We start from the raw sequence: 13953 nt of genomic DNA, 5'->3' as shown, positions 1-13953 counted from the left end.
CGGCTGCAAGAGGCAAATGTGTTCCTGGGTCTCAAACTTTCTTTCATTCTTTTTTTTTTCTTGCGTTGTCTTGCTCGCCTATTCAGCAAAACTCACTAAACGTGTCCTCTCGCTGCAGGATTTGAATTTCGCGGATGATTTCCCATACTAGTTGCTTAGCAACTGAATTCAATGATATAGAGAAGTAGGCATCATTTTTCTTTGTCTCCATTAGTAAAAGTGGCAGCAGAGACACACTACATATACAGTCCACTGAAACTTTACATTTCCTTGCTTTCCTTATTTATTTATTGCACTAATGCTATTTGTAAGGACGTTCTTTTAGGCTGCTTAAAGATAAATAATCAACATTAATTAAGAGGCTTTTTAAACAACACATAATTAGAGAATTTAATTGTGTTTAAATTTTTTAAAAATTTTGACGCATGCCGGTGGAGGAAGTAAAATAGAATAAAAAGGCCTTCTTTACAAATTGCGCACGGTGCACTGAGGCTCTCCTTTGCCCTGACGTTGCCTACCTATGCATGTGCTCATTATGCATGCAGTTCTTGTGCTCCTCTGTATAAAATCCAGTGCACAGTCACATGACGTGCTAAGATAAGCCTGCTATGCTGCCCAATGCACAAGACCTTCAGCACGGAGAGGAACACTTAAGGTTCCCCCTATTACAAATCCCATCCCGGTGCCTTTACACTGTACACGCATATGGATCCCGCACAAATACCCTCTCAGAGCAGCCATGGCTTGTGCAGAAATATCCCAATCTAGTGAGAGATTTTTTTTTCTTTTTATATATACCAAGGGCGACACACACACACACACACACACACACACATACACACACAAAAAAAGAGTTTCAAATCTCATAATGGGTTTTGATCCGCCTATTCTCCAACAGCTTTGCCTGTTTTCATGGGTCTTCAAAAACCATGTTGGCAGCAGCATGGGTGTGCGTGCGTTTCTACGGCAGGTCTGCGTGTGTGCGCGCGCGCGCGCACCGGGTACGTTCAGGCCCTGGGAGCACTTTGCTTTCTCCCCCTGCTATTGATTTAGGACGCCAGTGGCCCAACAGGCTCGTCGCGCCCATTCGCTCTAATTAAAGCTGCTCGTTGTCACACCGCTCTGCTCTTTAAAACAAGACTTCAGCGGGGAAGTGGAGGGACTCCACATTTATCCTATAAAACCAAACTTTTGATGCCTGGTTGTTATTAATGTTTCATGTGGCTGTGAGCGGCCTTTCAATCAGCCAGTGACACTGAGATAAAATAACTACATAAATCTAATAATAATATATATTTTAAAAATGTCTAATTGCTCAGATTTATATTTTATAGTCTATCCTCGTCTGAGCAAATAATAAAATAAAATGTGTCTATACGCTGTGGTGTAGTTTTACAACTTTACGCACGTGTGTGTTTGAAAACGCGCTGTTTTTCTTTTTATAGATGTAGCTATAAATGCAATATAATTATGCTTATTTACAATGCTGCGCCTACAGAGTGCATCTATATATAGCCAACACACACTTCGGCTCAATTTTTAATTATATACACACGCTTTTAATGACATTAACTGCGTAAATGTCGATTTAGAGAGTAAACCAACTTAAGTGCTTCCACTTTTATGAAGCCTGCACAACTTCCACATGCCACTTGTCGTTTAAAAAAAAAAAAAAACAGGACTCAAGTCAGTAAAATGTATAGCAGGTCGGTGTCAGGCTCATCCTGACCTGGCGGAAATGTGCATCTACACAATGGTTCCCCTTTCATATTTACTCCACGTGTCGAGCGCATGAATATGGATTATTCTGAGCTGTTCTCCACAGGGAGCCTTCCTCTTCCACGTCTACATGGATTTATCTCTGCTGCTGCAGAGGAAAAAAAAAGAGAGACGCCCAGAAAAATATCCTTCTGTCTGGTTGTGACTGCTGACTTTTGATCATCACTGTTAGTGTTATTTTACTGTAAGTATGCTGCTTTATTTTCTTCCATTCATCTCTTACTTTCTTTAACTCCATGGATGCAATGCAAAAGTGTGTGACTTATTTTTTTGGATTAGATCATTTTAAATGTTTAGATTATTAAATTATAAACGTAGTCTAAATTGGGGGGGTAATTTAATTGTCTTGGTTTAATTTGATTTTAATCCAATTTAATTTATTTAACGAGTGATAAAGTTTTGCAGCTTTTATTAGCAAAATTAAATTCTCTTATTATACACAACAAATAAACTCCTGTTATTGTTATTCTCATTATTATTATGCAGGTTTATATATAAAAATATGCACTGTAGACAGGAGATTTTTTCTCTTCTTTCGACATCAGAATATTTATCAGAGCCAAACAAAAGCAGCAGATCATAACAGGCCTCCATGTAAATCGAGCTTATCAAATCTCTATTGTGGCAGCAGCAAGAGAAGAAGAAGAAGACGACCAAGAAGAGCGAAAGAAGAGGAGGACGTTTTAAAATATGACGTGACTCTCGGGGGTTTCCTCTCTATAAATTGTGAAGGTCATGGTTTTGTGAGCAGGCAGGATGGATAGGTAGAGGAGGGGTGAATGGAGTCGGAAGGCAGCTCAGCCACACTGAGGTAAATGTGCTTCAGCATCTCATCTGCCTGTCTGCATTTCAAAAGCACATAAAGCCTCCTGTAGTCTCGTGTTTTTTTTTTTTCTTCTTCTTCTTTTTCCTCCCTCCACTTCCCTTCTCTCTTTCAGATTTAACGCCTTTAATTCAACAACACGACTGATTTTTTCTGGCTTTGATTAACAATTCAAATGCATTTATAAGTGACAAAATAGTCTCCTGTTACGATTATTAATCATTTAGATGTGGATTTTTAAGTGCGAATAAACACCACTGTGCGTAAAATGTTTCAAAAACATCCCTTAATGAATCCTCAAAATGATTCTATTTTTTAGATTGTTACTGTTCTGAAATATTCATCTTATTCTCACAGTGCGTCCTGAGGTAAAACATTAAATCTCAGTAAACCTACAATATTACTTATTGTAACTTTCTCAGCTTACATGTGAGATTCTTTTAGCCCCTAATTGCATTTCTTTCCATTTCTAATCCACTCTCTGTAGTATTGTATTAAGTTTTCTAAGGGAAGTTCAGAAATAACCCCGGTTGGGTGTCTGCTGGAGGTCAGTGCGCTGCACTCAACACACAACTCCGATTTTATTTGTTGTAAAAACAAAAAAATAAATCAAAAACATATATATATATATTTGTGTTTATAAATGTAGTCACCAGCTTGCGTGTGTTTCGGTTCGATCACTATAATTTGTCTCAGTCGTACATTGAAAGAGAATCTGTGTCTTACTGGAGGAAAAGTTGCAGCTTTAATTTGAAGCAGACTCCTAGACATTAATGTTTAATTTGAACTATATTTTCGTTGTAAGATTCTCATAAGCCGCCTTATAAGTGAATTATACATGTACTAGAATAATGTTTAAGTTTTTTCGTCACTAACAGAAAAAGTTTTTACTCATAAAATCATCCAAATATGTCATTTTTATCCAAATTATCCAACATATTATTGATTAAACCAATAATTCCTTCATGATTTTAATCATATTTACCCACAATAAACCACTTTTACTCATATAATCCAGATCCTATAAAAGCCATCTCTCTCCTTTCACAGAACTCTCTCGTCCAGCTTCCCTGACCTTACAGCGCCACCCAGTGGCGGTTTGAGTTGAATCCACGATCCAAGCGCTCCTGTCATTATCTTCACCAGAATAAACACACTTAATCAAAGGTAATTAATAAATCTGAGATTTTAAAGTCGTTTGGGTTATAAAGATTTACATTTTGTGGGAGTTTGTTACACTTTAAAGACTTTATTCTGAAAGTTGAGGCTGCAGATGCAGGACTTTCTCCTTGCATGTATTTATTGTTGCATTGAAAGATCTAAAATTTGAAACCCACGAGATATTGTATTACTACACGTTTGTTCAGTGTCTTGTTGACATTCTTAGCCACTGAATTATGACTTTTGATGCACTCTTTTACTTAACCTTTTGTTCAATTCAATATATATTGTTGCTGACCTTTGAAAATCATTTATTTCCAAAGCAAGAAACTAACTTTTTTTCCCAGCTTTATGACAACTTTAGATCATTCAGTAGGGTTTTAAATTTTACATTTATCTGAAGACATGGGAGAACTGTTTTTCAACCAATCAAGATTTTATCCTTTTTATCTATAAATCTGGAAAAGGAGATTTTTTTATGTTTATTTGCTAATTTTCCATCCTGGTTTGGTGCACTTTGGTGAGCTAATTTCAAGGATATTGTTTGATCTCACACATGAAAAAAGGCTTCTTTTTTTTTTAACAGCAAGCTATAGGGCTTATTTGGTTTTTTCAAAGTCACAATTCCTCACACACGCTATTTCTGAAGCTGTATTACCACCTTAATTGGTTTCCTGTTCAAATCTGTTGTGCACTTTTTCAGTTTTGATGCAGTTTTTTTGTGCAAAATTCACCCTCGAGCCTGTTTCATTCACTCTCATACGTGCAGCATCTTGTTTCCGTCAATCCACCGGGTTAAACACGTGCTCCACCCGTGTTGATGATCCCCATGAAAGACGGCTGGCCCTGCTCTGTTGGTTACCATGGGAACCAGGAAGCTAGTTAGTGATCTTTCACATCTTCTCCTGTTGTTTATTCGTATGACACGAGAGGCGGCTTTTCAGTCGGTGCACGTGTGTTTGGAAAGCATTGTACAAAAGCTGCAGCACCTTTTTGGTATTGTTGCCAGCGAGGCTACTTTGTTGATGATATCTATGATCATTCCTGTTTGTGTTGTCGCTGTAAGGGAGCATCTTGTGAGGCCTTGCATTCTGTATTCCAGCTGCAGGAAAAGAAATTATATCGTTTAGATTTGATAAAAGTAGAATAAAATGGAAAGTAAAGAAGGTCTTGCAATTGCAGAAATGTAGCTGCTCATGCATTTGTTTCCAGTTTGTTAAGCTGAATATTTTGTTCAGTGGTAAGTTGATCAACTACTCCTCTTCAAGCTTCCTCAATCAACACCTGAAACGCAGCTATTTTAAGGTATAAAATGATAATACTGCTCAGAATAATGTTCCTACACTGGCTTTCTGAGGGCCTCATGGCATGAGTGGCATCCATCCTATCTTTGAACAGACTGCCCAGTCATTGTATGTGCAGCCTGTGGTGTAAATCTTCTCTGTTCCTACCCATAATCCCTCACAACCAAGGAACTGAACCCACATCCTCCCTACATCAGCCGGACCCGCGTCTCACAGCAAGAGCTCGGGCTGCTTCCAAACTTTCGTGTCAAAGAAGCTGGTCAGCATTTCAAAGCGCTGCAAACACTGGTGGAGACTGACGCCCACAGCCACCGGAGGGCCCGTGCCAACTATTGCTGTTTATGTTGGCTCAGAAGACGACCGTACAGAGAGAAGGACTCAGAATTTGCCAAGTAATGACTTGCTAACCTCAAAAAGTAGAGGAGAAGACATGAAGAGGTGCCAAAACTTTCTACTCATGAGTATAAACATCACATGGGAGATTAGTTCTTTCTTAAACAGAAATAGAGTGTGAGCTTGATGTTTTTTGGAAGTTTGATATTAGAATAGTGAGATTTTGACTGACCTGGCTGAGATCTGAAGCTTTCTTGGATAGCTGATTCATGTTGTCTACTTCCTTATATGTTTCTTCCTGTATGTAAGTGAACAATAATGTGTCTCAGTGTATGCCTGGGCTTTAGATTTTGTCTTTATCTGTGTGTGTGTGTGTGTGTGTGCGCCCTGTACTATCCCAGCGAGCGTCCCGGGTGGTGACGGATCTCCACAGCAGACGGATCGATGGTCAGGGACAGAGACAGGGGTCGGTCGGTCCTCGGGGGTCCACCGGTGACATCTCCTGCTGCAGCTCGCCGGCCGGCCGCCAGCTCAGGTCAGCTATGTCAGCTATCCCAGCAGGCCGTTCACTCCGGCAGCAGTTACCAAGGTGACAGCATGTCAGCGCAGCCCCGCAGCACCGCTGAGGGCGGGAGGGTGAGGCGGAGGGGGAGCAGGCAGGGAGCACGATGCATCACCAGCTCTGATGGGTTTGTCAATACTGCTTAGATCAAGGGGGAGCCGGGCCCGCTGTGACACACACTGGGCCCCTCCAGAGAGCCAACACGCACAAATAAATATGCACACACAAAAACATCTGCATGCCCACACTACACTGTATGAGCAATATGCATTTTCATACACTGTATAGACTTGAAATCATTTTCTTCACCTAATCTTATAAACAGATCTAAGGCCAGCATGAAACAAAAAGAAAGCTGTGCTACTAAAATCTAGAGTTTACATTGTTTTTGTTCCTAAATAAGTCCTCAGTCATCTCGCTATTAATACAAGCACTTCTGTGAACACAAAGTATATAATGAATGCACAAAAATATTTAGTTGTAGTCTTATTTCCACATTGACATGTGGTAATGTTGGCACAAAAATGCAATATGAAAAAGCATGCATCTTCTCATGTTCTGTTTAATTGTAACCTTTATTAAACACTAACTCATAAGGCTCAGATATGTTCGATTCCCACTTGGGTAACATTGCTTTTAATGGGAGCTGAGTTCCCCCAATTTGCCTGCTTATATTGCATGTGCAAGTGCGTGCTTTGGCTTAGGAATACTTGTAGCAGAACAGACACGCAACTGTTGCATTCTGGTTTTATTTGCACATCAACAGATTCACATTTTGAAAAAGACTAAACAGGTATGAACCAAATCATGTGCAAAAATTAGAGATACCTACAGTAAAAAAAAGTCCAGTATGCAGACTAAAACGTGCTGTTGATGTAAACTACCGTTCCTCAAAGCAATGCACAACAAGGAAAAGGAGGTTTTCCTGACAGCCGCAAAAAAATAAAAAAACCACAGATGCTGGAGAAACATTGCCAGATAGATCTCGGGAAGCAAAACATAATCTGTAAAATATTTGGGAAACTATTTTGTTTTCATTTGTGACATTTAGTCAGCTTTTTTAAGTTGCAGTTCTGTTGCTCGTGTCTTAACTCTGATCCGTTGACCTTGTGGGGAGACATTTTTCAAGTTCCTGCAATGTTAGTGTGCAAACAGATTAATACTGCAAGAGGCAACGCATGCAAACACACATTAATATGACTTTTTCTAACCCTTGTGCAGGTGCATTTAGGCTGAGAAATACAGTTTCACATGCACACATTCAGCAGGATAGAAGTCTTATTTACATATCAACATTTAGACATAAAAGAGACATATGAGCATGCACATGGAAGCATGAATTAAGCTGTTGGTGCAGGGCTCGACAGATAAAAATGGCTGGACCAGAGAGAAAGACAAGTGAGGTGAAAGAAGAGAAAACATATTTGGACCATCTGACTCTGTGTCTCATTAACCAAAGCGAGTGAGGGAGACGGGTTGTGGTGGTGGGATGTGGGGTGGGTGGGTTGATCGGGGGGAGCTGGAAAAGTAACATCAGCCACGTTTGGCTCAGAGGAGCTCGCAGTGTAACCATTTCTAGGTCGTGGATTTAATAGATTACTAATGATCGGCCACAGGTTTCTTTCCAAGTTAGACATTAGAGGCGGTTGCCCAAAAATGAGATCATTTGCTAATCCGTACATTTTCACCTCTCTCCAAGCCTGCTTTGATATGTGAATAAGAGCAGCGTATACAGGTTTGAATCCAAAGCTGTTAGTTTTGAATGCACATAGGGGAAGGAAAGGTTTACAGCTAATCTTGTGCCGCTATCTTGGCGTTGTGAGGTGTTGTAAGTACAGAAAGAGAAGGTGTGAGGATATACAGAGCACTCATGATTCCTCGTAGGCTCTATATCCAATCTGACCAATCCTCTTAGCAAGAGAGAGTTGAGCTCTGCCCTCTTGAGAGAAGTCTCGTTTTCATTCAACCTATTATGTCAATGTTTAATGCTTAAAGAGAGCGAGGAGAGAGGTAAAAATATTATGACTGTAGCCTTGGTGGAGCTTGTTTGCAGCTAATACCACAGCTCCTGCTACTGCTACTGTCAATTTTTCATGGCTTCTTTGATGCTAAACAGACGCATGCATCTGCTACAATTTTGTACAGTAAACGTGAGCTTTATAGCAAAATGAAATGCCTGAATCTGATTTAAACAGTGTGCTTGAATGTGTGGCGCCTTAATGCTCATCTCAGCAGCAGCAGAACACGACTTGCACATTAGCAAACACAGAGGTTGCTTGCACTCAAACACGGGTGCCATTTGTATGGCTTCCGCCGCCGTTTAAAAGCTTTGCTCGCTGAAATAAAAGTAATTAATTGGTGTTATACACCAAGGACATAATTATCTTTTCCAGTAACTGGCACATATTTAATTACCAGTAATTGTTCCCCGAGCCTTGTTCAAAAGTGTTGCGCACCAGACAGTTCTGATATATTATACACTAATCCTGCACTTGATACTCAGTCAATTAGGAAATGTGTGTCAAAGAGCAATCATGTAAACAGCATTGTGGAACACACACATCCTTCTGAGACGTGATGCCTACGTGGGCTTTCATCGATGTCCTCACACACATCTGTCTCACTGCTTTGCACTTTGTTTTCCTCCTCGGGGTACAAATCTCCACCTATCCCATTCCTTCCCAAGGTGTTAATGCCTGCCAGATTGGAGGAAAGTAATTTGAGATCATTTCGCAACAAAGGCCGCAGATACTGATTAACACGGGGGCTACTTTCTAGCCAAGTGGCGCGGTCCCATTTAAAAGCGTCAGGAGCTAAATTTACTCCCCTGTGCCTTGGGGTGTGTGGGGCCAGAGGCTGCAGTGGGGCCCTTGAACATGAGAACAGGGTTTAATAAGTAAACAGGAGAGGCAGAGAACAGTGCTTCTGATCAGGGCTTATTTGCCCAGCCGAGCCCCTGGTACGCGCTACTAGCTGATTAGCCCTGCCGATTGTACCTTGTAATTGCAGTGCCTTGACCCCCTCTAGGCAAATATTAGATTTTAGTGGTTTAACCTTTCCAGTCGTCAGAGCGGGCTAAATTGCCCAACCAGATGTTAAGGAGCCCAGCGGTAGTCCACAGCCCTTCTGATCAGCAGGGAAAAAAGCTTACAGATTGAACCTTTTCTTTTTAATATTGTCTCAATTTCCTCTGGCCTTTCAAGCTGATTTTTCGCAGCGGTTTCCTTCCCCGAGAAATGGTCATACTCCGATCCTTATCCCTTCCACTGATGTCAGGTTACAAGCGAGACATATTATTTAAAATCAGTCCAGTCACAGTCATTAGCAGGGGACAAATGATCAATGAAAAGATCAATGGTAGATATTAACCTAGCAATCAGTCCTTCAGTTCAATCACTCTAGCAATTTGTCAGCTGGTGAGGTGTAACACATCCACTTGAAGAGGTCTTCCCCAAAATGCTTAGTATACATTATAGGGAAGAAATGCTGCTTCTGTGAATATAAGTAATCAGGTTTGTAAAATTGATGTAGTTGGTTATTGTGCAAAAGTGTTTTGCTTTCAAACCATTTGCTACCATTACTGGACTCATTTCCTCTTCTAAAATTCTTGCATTTCAGCTAAAATAATTAATCTGCAGTTAACCACTATTTCCAAAACCCGTAAAATATACATTTTTTCTTAGTCGTTCAATGCAACACACAAACAAGTTATCTTTAAAGGAAGCTTCCAATTTAAAAAAACTAATTGCATATGAAGACAAAGTGGTGGAGTGTAGATGTAAACAAGCTGCAACTCTGACTTGATAGCAAACAAGCTGCCATTATACAGTCATGTTCTATACATTGTCTTAAAGCATTGTTTCTCACCAGAGATCTCTTTGTAGCAGGGCAGAGACTGATATGCTACTGCATGCGAGAATTCGCTCAGAGTATGTCTAGAAGAAATGGAAACAAAATGAAAACATTCTGCGAAGGATGGAATTTCCCCTGACTTTTCAGATCCAGCCCAGCATTTAAAACATTCACCCAGATATGCAAATGTTGCTCAACCGCAAGCCAAGCAGCTATGTCTGGTTTTGATCAGTCTTTGCAAGCCTGGAGGTGTCAGTGCAGCCAAAACAGAAATTCGACGAGGTCGCAGACACCGCCGGACAAATCAGCGTCATCCTCTGGTTTACAATGCAGTCTTCTAATTCCTAATTTCAAATATGGCACAACGTCAGAAATTGATTACATCAAGTAAAGTGTATATGTGCGTCTTAGTGCTCATTCCTGTAGGTGGTTTCTGTGTGCTCATGCTTTCACACATACTTGCCTGAGTCTGTGAGCCTTTAGGGAACCCCTAAGACCATTACGGGAAACACTTAGGGACACAACAGGACGGGATGAGGATGGTGGAGGGGCTACGGAAGTTTTTCTTAGGTCATTCCCAGCCGTTTCCAGAGATCTCAGGTTTCTCCCCGTCTAGTCTCACATCCAGATCCTCTTCCTCCCCAAAAGGCTGGGGCTGCTGGGGTGGCAGCTGCATCTCCAGGCCCCGGTTCACCCCTCGTGTAATAGTTTCCTTCCTCCCCTAGCCTCTCACCTGAAAAAAGAGTGGTATGGAAGACGGGGAGGAAAATAGTCATCTTTTCATCCTGGCAGTGGACTGAAGTAACCCTTCAGCTGGAGAGGAAACCCAATACTGCCTCCTGCTCGCTGTCTGAGAGGACAGAAAGGAGAGGGCAAAGGGAGAGGGGGGCAACCAAAGTGGTTCCATGTGAGAAATGGAAGTGAAGTCTGGGAAAGACAGGGATCAACACTCTTAACATCCCTCCTTCTCCCTGCTTACCTACTCAAACCACCTTACACAGCCCCATCTTCTGACCTGGACATAGAGAAATGGGCTGATTAGTGTCATTCTGCCAGAGGAGTATAAGCCTATTACATCCCTTAGATCTTTAGAAAGAAATCAGCCAGTGCTGTGTTTAGTTGCTATTCTGCGCACAGATGTATGTTCCTGATGATCTTAAATTCATTCCTCTTGAAATCAAACTCTCTGTAAACCTCAACTTTTAAGCAAACATGGAAACATACTCCTTTTCAAAGCACCAGAACAACTACCAAATCTTTGTTTTGTCAAAGAGTAAGTTTCAGAGTCGTTTGGGTGGAGTAGCAGAAATTTGAACATCTAACATTTGACACAAATCAAGGGCACCATAACAATCGACATTAATATTTAATAGGATTCAGACACAATGTTAACACATCACAGAACAGCCATTAATAGTCATTTAATAGTCATTAAAAAATAGAACATAGTCCCTTTTTAGATGTGCATACACATGTAGTTCTTGACAGCTTGTGGTCTTTTTGTGCATGATGCACTTGATGGTAAAGCTACGTATTGTTTTTGACAAAAACTCTCCAGATCCCTAGAAATTCTCTGATTGTCTTGCATGAACCACACGTTTGAGATCTCCACCAAGTGGATCGATGATACTGTGATCAACAGACGCTGATGGACAGAAGGTTTACTTGTTTCTGCCAAAGCCACTGAAGGGTCGGCTTCATTGTGTGTTTTGGATCATTGTCACGTTGGAATATCAATGTGTCTCCTGGACAACTTTTGGGCGGATGAATGCAAATTGTCCTCCAGTGTTTTCTAATAATACACTACATTCATCTTGCAAAACATTGGAGATCCATCTCCATGTTGCACTGTAGAGATGGTGCTGATTTGGATTGTGACCATGACTCCAAATGACTTTGTTTTCAGAGGTTTTGAGGCTTGTCTCTGTGCTGTTTGGCATATTATCAGTGACTTCTTTTGTGGCTCTTGCGCTTTTTTAATTTTTTTTTTTTTTTTACTGGTTTCTCCTCATTTTGCATCCTGAAACAAGCACACTGCTGTTGTGGGGAGAGTATCATATTTCAGCAGAAGTTATTTGTGTTTTTTTTTCTTTGTATCTCGACTAAATATTCCTAGCAGCTATGGCTGAAAGCTTTGTTGGTCCTCCTGACTGTGTACTGACATTTATTTTTTTTTGCAAAATTTGATTTATTAAACCTTTTTCTGTTAATTGTCATTAAACACATCAAATTTTCTAATATATTTACATTATTAAACTTGAATTTAGCAGTTTCATCTATACAAAAAAAAGCAAATATTTGCAAAATTACAAAAAATGTATGAATGTATTTTAGCAATATTTTTACATCAAAAACAATTTCAGTTTTTACAAACAGGATGAATATTGCATTGTTATTTATTTTTAAACGTACTATTACATTCGATTTATAATTTTTTTAATTCGAAAAAATGGGAGAAAAAATCTGCAAATAACACGCATACATCAGCCTCAACAATTTAAAAACTGAGTGAGTGTCCAGGAAGAACCCCAGTGAAGGAAGCCACCAAGACACCTATGACTTCTCTAAAGGAGTTACCTGCCCGTGTTCACCACCTTGCTTTACAGTAGGGATGTTATGTTTGTGATGGTGTGCAGTGTTTGGTGTCCACCAAACATGCTGTCGCATCTGATGGCCAAAAAGATCAGTTTTGGCCACAGCAAACCAGACTTCAGAGTCTCCCACATGCCTTCTGGCAAACTCAAGTTGAGATTTAATTTGAGATTTTTTTCAGTAGTCACTCTCCCTAAAGCTTTGACTGGTGACGAACAGGCAACAATTGTATGCACAATCTCTCCCATCTGAGCAGCTGAGGCTTGTAACTCCTTCAGAGGAGCCATGATTCAATGTTGAAAGGCAATAAAAGAGGAAAGCTTCCAAGGGGGACGAAAATATTTGTATCATTTTATTTTGCTCATTTTATTTTGCATACTACATTCTGCATCTCATGCATTTCTTTACATGCATGCTAATAAATTTGGTTTTACTAATATTTTATTTATCTTTTATTTATATTTATTTGTCTTTTTTATATCTCTAATTGATGTAATTCTGCTCTCTTCAGCTCTGGTTTGTGCTTTTTATCCTTTTTTCATTCTGGATTCCCATATTGTATTTCATTCCATTCATTTTTTGCACAGTTCTATTAAATCTATTACATTCTCTGCACTATGCTAGTGTATTTCTCTTCCGCTTTTTGCTGTTGTTCCATTCTATTCTACCCTCTCTCACTCTGTTGTGTGATCTTTCTTTTGTTTCATCTTTGTACTCTATTTATGTCTCATTCACTTGTGTCAGTGTTTTCTTCCGCTGTACTGTACATAGTGCTCTCAGCATTATATTCTGTTTACTTGCATTGTGTGCAGCTTTGTGTTGTTCTAATCTTTGCTTTTGTTCCAGCGCTTTCTGCTCTGTTTTATTCTGAGTCAGTGCTCCATTTTATTCTATTCAGGGATGTGCTATTCTATTAGATTCAGTCACAGTCAGCTCTGTTCTACTCTATCTGACTGTTTCAATATGAAACCCTCTCAAACTGCCTCCTGAACCTGCAACTCCAGTCTGTTCAGGTAGCTTTCTCCCCTGTGGAGCCACTCTGAGAAGGAAACCTAATATCTGCAGACATCTATGGCCACCGCCCAATCTGTTGCACGCTCCATTCATTTCACGCACTGCCAGAAGTGCTTTGTAATTATCCTGATATTGATGAAGGCTGATTCCAGCAGGTAATCGCTGGCAGTTCAGCTGTTTTTACGCATCTCAGCAAAATGTCTCTATCCATTACCAGTGGCAAATTAATTTCCACTCAATGACCATACTTGTTGATAATCTACAAATTGTGTGTGCATGTGTGTGAGACTGAGGTTGAGTAATCTCTGACAGAGCCCTGAACCATAGCATATAACTTGGTTTACCTCACACTAAGATCAGTGTGGGTGTTCACTCGTGCACATTTTAATGCACAGCTGTCTGTGATTCACTATCGCTGTTTCTGCATATACCATTGATTAAACTAATAGCAGTGACAGCAGTCTGTGTCAGATTGACTGCAGAAGTGGAAGAAATATTGTAGCATTTCAACAGCAGAACCATAATACAGTCAG

The sequence above is a fragment of the Amphiprion ocellaris genome, chromosome 24, assembly GCF_022539595.1.
Source record: "Amphiprion ocellaris isolate individual 3 ecotype Okinawa chromosome 24, ASM2253959v1, whole genome shotgun sequence".
Lineage (NCBI taxonomy): Eukaryota > Metazoa > Chordata > Actinopteri > Pomacentridae > Amphiprion > Amphiprion ocellaris.
Note: the sequence above shows the minus strand (reverse complement) of the source record.